Genomic DNA, 12,096 nt, shown 5'->3' on the forward strand with positions numbered 1-12,096 from the left:
GCTTTTCAAATTCACACCTTGTCCTCCTTTTCCTCCTCATCCACAGTGATGATGATGGATGCATGTGTGTTTCCCACAAGCAGTTGCTCTTTGCCCTGTCTGGTGTCGACACCATGTTTACGTCCTCTTTCTAAATCTGGGCGTCACTGACAGTAAATACCCTACTGGGTCAAGGGCTAGAATCACCCTCGGGGATTTACAGTACTCCACCTGTCACTTATGAGCAGCAATCTACCTCCAGGTTAAGAAAGGTAGGTTTCTTCCTGAAAGCAGTTGCAGGGTTTATTCAGCACCCAGGATGTAAAGGCTTAGTGAATTTGTATTGGAGGAATGTGGGACTAATAATTTAAAGATCCAGTAGGGAAAGTAGTGTTTGCTGGAGATTGCAGATTTCATCTTTTTAATAATAAAAGAATAGTTCCTCGTTTCCCGCTGGAACCATGGAGAGTGTCAAAGAGAAGAAGAAGCAGAAGGTTCCTGCTGTACCAGAAACCCTCAAGAAAAAGCAAAGGAATTTCGCAGCGCTGAAGATCAGATGCCTGAGAAAGAAGTTTGCCCAAAAGATGCTTCGAAAGGCAAGGAGGACGCTTATCTATGAAAAAGCAAAGCACTACCACAAGGAATATAGGCAGATGTACAGAACTGAAATTTGAACGGCAAGGATGGCAAGAAAAGCTGGCAACTTCTGTGTACCTGCAGAACCCAAATTGGCGTTTGTCATCAGGATCAGAGGTATCAGTGGTGTGAGTCCAAAGGTCCAAAAACTGTTGCAGCTTCTTCGCCTTCGTCAAATCTTCAGTGGAAACTTTGTGAAGCTTAACAAGGCTTCGATTAACATACTGAGGATTGTAGAGCCATATATTGCAGGGGGTACCCTAATCTGAAGTCAGTAAATAAACTAATCTACAAGCGTGGTTATGGCAAAATCAGTAAGAAGCGAACTGCTTTGACAGATAACGCTTTGATTGCTCCATCTCTTGGTAAATATGGCATCATCTGCATGGAAGATCTGATTCATGAGATCTATACTGTTAGAAAATGCTTCAAAGAAGCAAATAACTTCCTGTGGTCCTTCAGATTATCTTCTCCATGAGGCAGAATAAAGAAAAAGACCACCCATTTTGTAGAAGGTGGAGGTGCTGGCAACAGGGAGGACCAGATCAACAGGCTTATTAGAAGAATGAACTAAGGTGTCTACCATGATTATTTTTCTAAGTTGGTCAGTTAATAAACAGTACCTGCTCTCAAAAAAACACAGAATAACTTTTCTTCAAATATCTGGTCAATGAATGATGTTGTACAGAAGAAACCCAGGGAGCATCCTACCTGAAATTTTATTAACAGGTAACTTTTATTTAAAAATTATCAAATAAAATGCAAATTATCTGCATTTTTCCTATTTATTTCCTGTGATCAGATAAGAAAACTAGGCAACACATACGGCGTTTTGGACTTTCTAAGAACTTGCTAAGTTTGTGAGACAAAATGTCATGAGGAGCAGCGGCATCCTAGCCAAGGCCGCCTGCTTCCACTGCCCTTAGTTACAGCCCACAGTTGTATCCTGATCTCAGACTCTCCATGTTAAGTGTCCTAAGAATTTTTTTTGCCCTCCAGCTCCGATGAAGATGCAATGGGGTCTTTTCTTTAGTCTTCCCTGTCAAAAACATCACTTCAACTTCCAGCTTTGGAACTGAGCAGTTAAAAAAATTATTGCACACAATTAAATATTTTAAAACAATTAAAATATTGCATATCAAAATCGACATTCTCTGTTGAAATAAGTTGAATGGAAGTTACTTTTTAGTAGTCCAGCAAAGGATAGAATCCATTTTTTCCCCCTTGCTCTTTCGTTTAAAGATAATTTTCAAATAAAAGTTATCTATTAATAAAAATCTAGCTTATGGCTTCCTGGCGCCCTCTCTCTTCCCTCCCAACGAAAAGGACAGAATCTCTGCAGCTTCCGCAGGACCCGCGAGGCGCAGGTTCAGCGGACAGATCTCTCTCCCACCTGGGACCCCATAGCCAACACGCCAGCACTCCAGTGGGGCTATGCGCCAGAGCGGGATCCGCCGCAAGGGGGCGCGCGGGCGCAGCCGAAGGTGGGAGCTGGCGGCTCTACACGCAGCTTCGGAAGTGCTGTGATAATATGGGGCTGCGCGGCTAGGTCCCGGCTGCGCGAGGCTGGGTCCGGGCTGCACGGGCCTGGGGGCGCCACGGGGGCGCTTTCTCTTTCCTCTGAAGCCTGCGGAGTGGCGGGGGCAACCCATCCCTAAGCTGTTTTCCTTCTCTCAGTCTTCTAATATTTATGTTATGTTATGTTATGTTATGTTATGTTATGTTATGTTATGTTATGTTATGTTATGCCATGCCATGCCATGTCATGTCATGTCATGCTATGTTATCTTTAAGTTCCAGGATACATGTGCAGAACGTGCAGGTTTGTTATATGTGTATACATGTGCCCTGGTGGTTTGCTGCACCCATCAACCCATCATCTGGGTTTTAAGCCCCACATGCATTAGGTATTTGTCCTAAAGCTCTTCCTCCCCAGGGGCTTCTAATTTATTTATTTTTTTTAAACGGAGTCTCGCTCTTGTCGTCCAGGCTGGAGTGCATTGGAACGATCTGGGCTCACTGCAGCCTCCGCCTCCCCGGTTCAAGAGAGTCTTCTGCCTCAGCCTCCCGAGTAGCTGGGATTACAGGCGCCCACCACCACGCCCTGCTAATTTTTTTTTTTTTTTTTTTTTTTTTTTTGAACAGGAGTTCACCAATTTGGACAGGCTTGTCTCGAACTCCTGACCTCAAGTGATCTACCCGCCTCGGCCTCCCAAAGGGTTGGGCGGGCCTGAGTCACCGGCCCGGCCTGGGGCTTCTCATTTTTTAAACCATATCCAACACGCCTTCCTCCGCACAATCCTCTGGATCTCCAGCGACCCAGCTGGGCTTCAGACAAAAAACAGGCAGCAGGGATGTTCGCAGTCCAGACCAGCCCGCCCCTCACCGGCTGCCCCTTTGCCAACAGTGTTTTGTTTTTTGGAGGGGAGGGGTAGGGAGTAAAACATATGTAACATGAACTTTACCATTTTAACCATTTTTAAGTAGTGTGTGAGCGACTGGCATTAAGTGCATTCACAGTGCTGTGGAGCCATCTCCACTGTCCATCCCCAGAACATATTCATCATCCCAAACTGCAACTGCAAGCGTGAAACACTCACTCCTCATTCTCCTTTCTCCCAGCTCCAGGCAGCCTCTATTACATTCTACTTTCTATCTCTAAGACTTTGTCTACTCTAGGTGTTTACAAGTGGAATCATATACTCTTTGTCATTTTGTTACTGGCTTATTTCACTTGACCTGTGTCCTTAGGGTTCATCTGTGTGGTAGCGTGTGTCAAAATTTCCTTCCTTTTTAAGGCGGAATAATATTCCCTTGTATGTATAACACCACATTTTGTGTACCATTCATCTGTTGATGGACATTTGGGTTGTTGCCTGTCGTGAATAATGCTGCTATGAACATGGGTGTACAAATACCTGTTTAAGTCCCTGTTTTTAATTCTTTTGTGTATATACCTAGAAGTGGAATCATGGTAGTACTCAACTTCATGAGGAACCACCATAGCCGCTGCACCCTTCTTTTTAATAAGTTAAAATATACAGTTCATTAATTTATTTGTCTACAGGACTTGAAGTTTGAAGCTGGAGGGCATCTCTGTTCAATTTCCTGGCTGAGTTTCCCTGGGAGGAAAAATGACTTCTTTAAGGTCATCACTAGGTAGTGACAAAGTCAGTCCTAGAAGTCAATTCTCTTTTCTCTAAAACTTAGGAAAGGAGATATCTAGCACCTGTTTCACTTGAGGGGTATTAAGATTAATGTGGGTGTTATTCATTCATCCTTTCCATGAGTAGTTATTGATTTCCTAATAGGTGAAGGGCGATGTCTTACACGCTGGGGTTTGTGAGTATTTAATGAACTCAGGTCTCTGTACTTGAGGTGAAGACCAGGAGAGGTACATGGACTCACTGTGTCTAGATTACAACCCAGTAAATGCCTCAGTGCTTTCTTATCAGTTCCAAGGGACATGCACATGTCGAAAACATGTTTCACTCCTTGAGCATGTTGATCTGATTATTCTGTTAAACAACTGAAGGCCAATTTGTTTGGAGAGTTCTTTAAAATCAAATCCATGGTTCTTAGCAATTTTTTTTTTTTTTTGAGCATGTTGATATGATTATTCCGTGAAACAACTGAAGGCCAACTTGTTTGGAGAATTGTTTAAAATCAAATCCATGTTTTTACCTTTTTTTTTTTTTTTTTAACAAACGGGGTCTTGCTCTGTCACTCAAACTGGAGTGCAGTAGCACGATCAAAGCTCATTGTAACTTCAAACTCTTGAGCTCGAGCAATTCTCTCACCTCTGCCTCCTCAGTAGCTAGGACTGCAGCACACACCTCCATTCCTGGCTAATTTTTTAGTTTTAATTTTTGGAGGGGAGGGGGAGGGAGTAAAACATACATAACATGAACTTTACCATTTTAACCATGTTTAAGTAGTGTGCAAGCGACTGGCATTAAGTGTATTCACAATGCTGTGGAGCCATCTCCACTGTCCATCCCCAGAACATATTCATGTTGCCCAGGCTCATCTCAAATTCCTGGCCTCAAGCAGTCCTCCCACCTTGGCCTTCCCAAACTGCTGCTATTACAGGTATGAGCCACCATGCCCAGCCTGTATCTGCATCTTTCTTGTCCTTCAGAATATTCAAAGTCTTTTCACATATATATATATGTGTGTGTGTGTATATATATATATATATGTATATATATGTGTGTGTATATATATATGTGTATATATGTGTGTGTGTATATATATGAGATTCCAAGCACATATATGTATGTATATATGGTATGTCAGATAGGAGCTATTATTCAATTTTGTAAAACAGTATATGAAGAATGTTTAGAATCTTAGCATATACTTTAGTGAAATACAAAGTTTAGTAACAAGAGGCTGAGACTCTTGATTTTATGCCTCCCAGCCCTAATGCCACCCTTTCAGAGAGTCAAGGGACATTTGATTCAGACCAGCCTCGTGCACTTCCTGGGAAGCTGACCTGTGAGTTTTCGGTTGGAATAGAAGCCAGTGAAGAAGGTGTGGCTCAAAGGCAACCCCCAATATACAGGTGTCTCCCCTGAGCTTCCTCCTTTGCCTCCAAGTCCTCGTGTTTCTCCAGATCAGCGCCCCTGCAGGATCCCAGGGTTGGGGATAGGGAAACTGGAGTGATGTCCTCCCCTCTCAAGTGTTTCTGAGGATGAACCGGGGGGTGACCCAGAGCTTGGTGGGGCTGGATACATGGAGTTGAATCAAGCGAGAGCTACCAGATGCCCTGCCTCAGGGTCTTGGCATTGAAGCCTCTGGGGTTTTAACTCACAGTCCTGAGTTTTATCTTCCATTTGCTTTAGATTAGTGGTTGCCAGCCCTGACAAACAGAATCGCCTGGGGAGATTTTAAGCTGGAGCAAGGCTCAGGCTACCTCTTCACTCCCAGAGCTTTCCACTGAATTCGCCTCGTTGGTGCCCAAGCTCACCAGGTGATTCTAATGTGCAGCCAGCTTGAGAAGCACTGCTTTGAAGAATCTCAAGGGCTGATTTAATCCTCCAATGTTTTTGAGTCCTATATGTTCTTATCTATAAAATTATGTACTCTCGTTCCCTTTCATCTATTTAAAGAAAGAAAATATATATATATATATATATGTATTTATCTGAAAATCCACCTCTCTGTGATCTATCTGATCTCCCTTCCTTTTGGAAGCTAATTTATAGCTCTTTTTTTCCCCCTCTAGAAGGCCCCTGCACTTTCTTCTTTGTGGTTGAGCTATAATATTTGTAGCTGATGTTGGCCCTGAAGGCATACAGAATCACTTTGTGGCTTTCGGTCTTGGCTTTCTGGTTTAGATTCTGAGATAGAGTTGCTTGATTGTTTTCATAGAGGCAATGACATCATGTGTTTTCATTTCTATTTTTGAAGGTGAAGGTATTTGCGCCTAATGTTGAGCAGATGCTAGTCGTTACTCACTTGAAAGAGAGCCCAACAGAAAGAGGAGCAATGTGCTGGCGGAAAGTGCCAGGAGAGCCCGGAGGGACGTCCGAGACTTGGCAGACCTGAACTTGAGCGAGCTTGATGCTGTCATTCTACCTGGTGAGTTAGCTGAAAACTGTGAGGCCAACTGTTCGTTTTAATTAAGGCTCACGACTCTAAAACCTTCTTTCCCAAGAAGTGGTGCAGGCTCAGCTGCCATTTTGAAATCTTCTGTGCCTGGCTCCAGGTCTGTGGTTCTCAAACTGCTGTACGTGAGAATTACCTAGAGCTTTTAAAAACTCCAGTTGCATGGGTCATACCTGAGACCAGCGACATGAGACTCTCTGGGGGTGGAAACCAGTATTAGTGTTTATGCTCCCCAAGTGATTTCCCAGTGCCCTATCGAGGGTGACCAGTGGGTCTCAAAGTTGGCTGCACATTGGAATCACCTGGTAGGCTTCACAACCATCAATCCCTGTGTCCCACATCCAGAGATGGTGATTTCATTGGTCTAGGGTATGGCCTGGATTTCAGAATTTTAAAAAGATTCCCAGATGATTCTCATGTGCAGATAAGTTTGGGAACTACTGCTCTATGCCAGTACTTCTTCAACTTCAGTGGATGCGTGACTCACCTGGAGATCTTGTTACAGTGCAGATTCTGATTCGGCTTCCAGGCAACAGGTGGGGTGTTGCAGGCAGATCACCCTTTGAGGCCTTCAGACTTTGAAAATCACAGTAGAGGTTTTGCCTGTTTCTGGAGCTTTTCAGGGCAGAAATCAGTTTTAGATTGGTAACACTCCCTTTTCAAATAAAAGATTTAAAATTAGACTTTTATTTGACTTATGCTCAGTAAAACCATAAATCAATCTTTTATTGAAATAAATTGAAATAAAAGATTGATTTACTAGGCTGGGCATGGTGGCTCACACCTGTAATCCCAGCACTTTGGGAGGCTGAGGTGAGCAGATCACTTGAGGTCAGGAGTCTGAGGTCAACCTGGCCAGCATGGTGGAACCCCATCTCTACTAAAAATACAAAAAATTATCTGGGTGTGGTGGCATGTGCTTGTGATCCCAGCTACTCAGGAGGCTGAGGCAGGAGAATCTCTTGAGCCCGGGAGGCAGAGGTTGCAATGAGCCAAGATTGTGCAACTGCACTCCAGCCTGGGCAACAGATTGAGACTCCGCCTCACCAAAAAAAAAAAAAAAAAAAAAAAAAAAAAGATTTATTTACTTAAATAAAAGATTCATGTATGAGTACAATTTTCTCAGATATTTTTCTTTGACTTCTTTTTGTTTAATTCCCATCATAAGGAATAGTATGCCCTATATATATCTTTTTCAGACTAAACGAAGTTTGTTTTATTGTCAGATTATATCAGTTCATTCACAATGTTTCTAAAGTTTTTGGAGACACTTTGGAGATGTCCCACTGTGAGAACTGGGGACCATTGTGTTGAATCAGGAGTGTGTGTTGCTTGTTGCTATCTATACATATCTACCAAATAGGTCGCTAACTGCTATTTTACATATATAGTGTTCCGGACATTTATTGCTTACATTTCATGGCTTAATCAATAATTTATTATCTTTCTTGGTTCTGTGGGTTGAGTAACATAGAGGTCAAAGGAAAGCTTCCTCTTTGCCCTCTGAAGATTCTCGGAAAAATCAGCCCACGTAAGGCAGATTAATTGGAGAAAAGGCATACAAATTTAATTAATGTGTACACCAGGCGAATCACAGAGTGATTACCCTTCCCCCAAGGGAGTTCAAAAGCTTATACATCATCCTGGCAAAACAGGTTATAGGAAGGGGTGGAAGAATTCCATCGAGAGGATTTCTAGGGACAATGAATGAATGGATCAGGGAACAGATTAACTTGCACGTTATCTTGTGAAAGAGTCTGATCAGGTATGATGACATTCTTGGTCTTAGAGGGGGTGGAAATCTTTTGGTGCGTCTGGATCTTAGGCAGAAAAAGGAGCCCCGACACTAGCTGGGATAGCTGGACTTTGCTTGGGATGTCTAATGATGTTGCAGTGAGATAGAGGCTGGGGCTGCAGCTATCTGAAGGCTTGGCTTGGCTGGACGTCCACAACAGTGTCTTCACTCTCATGTCTGGTGCCTGGGCTGGGATGGCTGAAGAGCTGAAGGCTGGCCATGCAGCCACGTGACCGTTCCCTGTGGCAATCCTGGGCTTCCGCATACCTCGTAGGCCTCAGGGTGGTTGGGCTTCTTCCATGCGAGTTTGGCATTCCCCAGAACAAGGATTCTAAGTGTGAAAAGATAAACTTAGGCACATTCAAATTTTAACCAGTTTATTTGAATAGGCAGCTCATGAATTGGGCAGCTCTAGATGTTCTTGGAAGCAAGGCAAAAAAAAACCCAACAACCCCACAAAAAAAATTTGAGTTGTTAAAGTGAAAAGTCACTAGTTAGAGGTTCATTGGCAATTTCTGATTGGTAAAGTCTCTAGTTAGAGGTTGGTTGGTGGTTTCTGATTAGTTAAGGTTAAGTGTCATTTTTCTGGGCTATGACCATGAGCGTTCATTCTGAGTTGGGTTTCAGGTTGCTTTTGTAGGAACCCAAAGTGCTGAGCCCTCTCAACCTAATGTCCTCCCAATTAAGAATTTTAGCACAAAAGACTTGGGCTTTCCTCTTACAATCTAGCCAAGAAGTGTCTCTGCATCACTTCTGAAGCTTTCAGTGGATCAAGAGTGAGATTCAATTCAAGGAGAGGGGACCCCAAAAGGGCATAAATACCAGGATGCATGGATATTGGGTAACTGTCTTTGGAGACATGCTACACATTATGAATAAAATGTAAGTTTAGATCTATCTACAAAACCCCAGAGAAAGGACGAGGGAGATTCATTTTGAGTTGTGAATGTTTTGAGAATTCACTCTTTTCTTCAGCTGCTAATAAGGTTATCCTGAGAGATGTTTGTAAAGGTTATTGCTCCTGAGGTCTGGTGCTAATATTAGTGTTTTCACATTTAAGGCAGTATTGTTAGCAAATTAATGTCAAAATTACTGCTACTCAAAAAATCTTTTAGCACATAAGAGTAGGTTTTTGTTTTTAAAATGTACGGAGTTATCTCAAAAGCTTTTTAAAAGTTATAGTTCTACTTTGTACCAAACTTGAAATATTTAGCACAAATTAGCATCATGATAGATGTCCCAGATTGTATCTTCAGAATTTCAAACTCTTGATGCAAAATGGTTATTTATTATTATTAGGTTAATACAAGCCCTTTATGTCTATTGAGTCCACTTGCTATTAGGCTACGTTGAAGCTATGTAACATCTCTAATGATTGTGTGTGTTTTAGAATTTGTCATCAGTTTTTTACAAAAAGATCTCTGAGGTATCTTGACGATTATAGGTTGTGATACTGAGAGTCTTTTTTTTTTTTTTTTTTTTTTTTTTTTGAAACAGACTCTCGCTGTTGTCACCCAGGCTGGAGTGCAGCGGTGCGATCTCGGCTGCAACCTCTGCCTCCTGGTTTCAGGTGATTCTCCTGCCTCAGCCTCCCGAATAGGGAGGCCACCATGCCCAGCTAATTTTTGTATTTTTAATAGAGACGGGGTTTCACCATATTGGTCAGGCTGGTCTAGAATTTCTGTCCTAGTGATCTTCCCACCTCGGCTCCCAAAGTGCTGGGATTATAGGCGTGAGTTGACCACGCCCAGCTGCGGTACTGACCTTTTAAAAAAAAGTTAATGCAAAAGAAAAAAACAAAGTTAATGAATTAATTCAAAGTCACTATCAACTCTAGAAGACATTAAAGAAATACTATTTTTACATCCTAACCACATGTGGTATGTGTTGCTCTTCTATACCCTCATTCTTTGCCCAAGATTTGTTCATCCATTCTTCTTGTCAGCTGCCTTAATCCTGGGTCGTCATCTTTGCTGGTGGCTTTGGAATAACTCAGAGCTGCCCTGGATGGGAAAGACTGCTCTGTCGGCAGTTCTGTGAAGGACCCTTCAAGCCTTCCCCTGTGGGAGGAAGCCCATCGCTGCTGCTGCTGCATTTCCCCTGGGTTGGCAGCTGAAACCTTCCTGCTGGTGAAGTCACAGCAGGTCAGGATAATAATGTAGACAGAAGGAAAGATAAGGATAGAAAGCTGTCTGCCGAGTAAGCAGGTCCTACAGCACTTACCTATTTTCCTTCCTGCAGATGAATATAGACATGACCACTTTTCTAATAGCTTGACAAATTATTATTATTATTATTTGCTCTGTCACCTAGGCTGGCAGTGCAGTGCACTGCAGTGGTGTTATCATGACTCACTGCAACCTCGACCTCCTAGGATCAAGCAACCCTCCCGCCTTAGCCTCTCGAGTAGCTGGGACCACAGGTGTGCACCACCACACCTGGCGAATTTTGTATATTTTGTAGAGATGGGGTTTTGCCATCTTGCCCAGGCCGGTCTTGAACACCTGGGCTCAAGTGATCCCTCGGCCTTGGCCTCCCAGAGTGCTAGACAAATTATCATTCATTACGGGGCTGCAGCATTTGGTGATTGGCACTAGGATGGAGGTGGAGGTGATAAGGGGCTGTGGTTTAAGGTGATAAGACTAGATGGCTTGAATCATATGGAAGATATATTCTTTCAAACTATTGATACATTGGCTTACTCTGAAAGAAAAAGAAATTCAATGTGGCATTTGTGTTATCATTCAGCTGTAAGAATCAAGTGGCGCTTGCTTTAATTATTCCCTATTGATCCTAGTACATTTACCCTTCCCTTTTCTTACTAACTGGGTATTTAAGTGAAGCCTGATGTTGGGACAGATTTCTTCTGTGCATAATATCTGTGAGCTTTTGTTCTGAACTTTGCAGTGTTTGAGAGGCCAGTGTGAGCTAGTGATTTTAGCCTTCTTCACAGGCATGCTGCCAGGTGCCTAAGGAACATTTTTTTCCCCACTCAGTTATATCTTCTCTTCACGATATGTTTTCTGGTGATGACAGAGCCACTGCTGTACAGAGCCCTAGCTGTAAACATGGATGTGAGTAAATCCTATGGGGATGTTATCAACAAAATGGCACCGACATGTGCATTCATGGCATGGCCCTTCTTCATGGTTTTTTTTAGGCATAGGGTCTCACTATGTTGCCCAGGCTGGAGTACAGTGGCTATTCACTGATATGATCATTGTGCACTACAGTCTTGAACTTTTGGGCTTAAGCCAGCCTCCTGCCTCAGCCTCCCGAGTAGCTGGGACTATAGCCACGCACCACTGCACCTGGCTCTTTGCATGCTGTTTCTGGTGGAATAGTAAAACTGGTAGGACATGTTCTACAGCAGGCTTGAGATATAGTGCTTGACCTATAATATTTAGAAGAAATTGTTCAGGTAAAAATAGTTTAGCTCCTACCAGATGAATTACATACTCTTTGACTTGATGGTAGGTACTTTAATTATGATCTTGACTCACAGCTGAGGAGCAATTATACTGACATACATGGTTTCTAAAAAAGGTCATCTTGGTTAATTTTTAGAGTCAGAAGCAACACTATCATTCCATATTTCTGAAAGATGGTTATTGGGCTGTTTTAAAGTTTTTATTGAACCTCCAGGTTGGCTCCTTCAAGGTGCCAACTGTAACTGGCGTTGGTTGACTTGTTTGTAATAACCACACAAAAAGCCAGGATAACTTTTTAAGTGAGATGGAAATATCTGAATGTTGAATTCTGCATTTACAACTGTGCTGGAAGACTAAACTAATTTTATTATTACTATAAACACCTTATTTCTTGGAAGGTGTTTATTTTGTTCTTTTTATTTTTTATTTTTTTGAGACAGAGTTTCGCTCTTGTTGCCCAGGCTGGAGTGCAATGGTGCGATCCCAGCTCACCGCAACCTCCACCTCCCAGGTTCAAGTGATTCTCCTGCCTCAGCCTCCCGAGTAGCTGGGATTATGGGCATGCGCCACCAAGCCCAGCTAATTTTGTATTTTTAGTAGAGACAGGGTTTCTCCATGTTGGTTAGGCTGGTCTCAAACTCC

General features: G+C 42.7%; 1 pseudogene; it reads left to right on the top strand.

Moving 5' to 3' along the window:
- Positions 1-340: 340 nt before the first annotated feature.
- LOC112426645 (large ribosomal subunit protein uL30 pseudogene) lies at positions 341-1,310 on the top strand (annotated as a pseudogene).
- The last annotated feature ends 10,786 nt before the right edge of the window (positions 1,311-12,096 follow it).

The sequence above is a fragment of the Macaca nemestrina genome, chromosome 16 (genome assembly GCF_043159975.1).
Source record: "Macaca nemestrina isolate mMacNem1 chromosome 16, mMacNem.hap1, whole genome shotgun sequence".
NCBI classification, from domain to species: domain Eukaryota; kingdom Metazoa; phylum Chordata; class Mammalia; order Primates; family Cercopithecidae; genus Macaca; species Macaca nemestrina.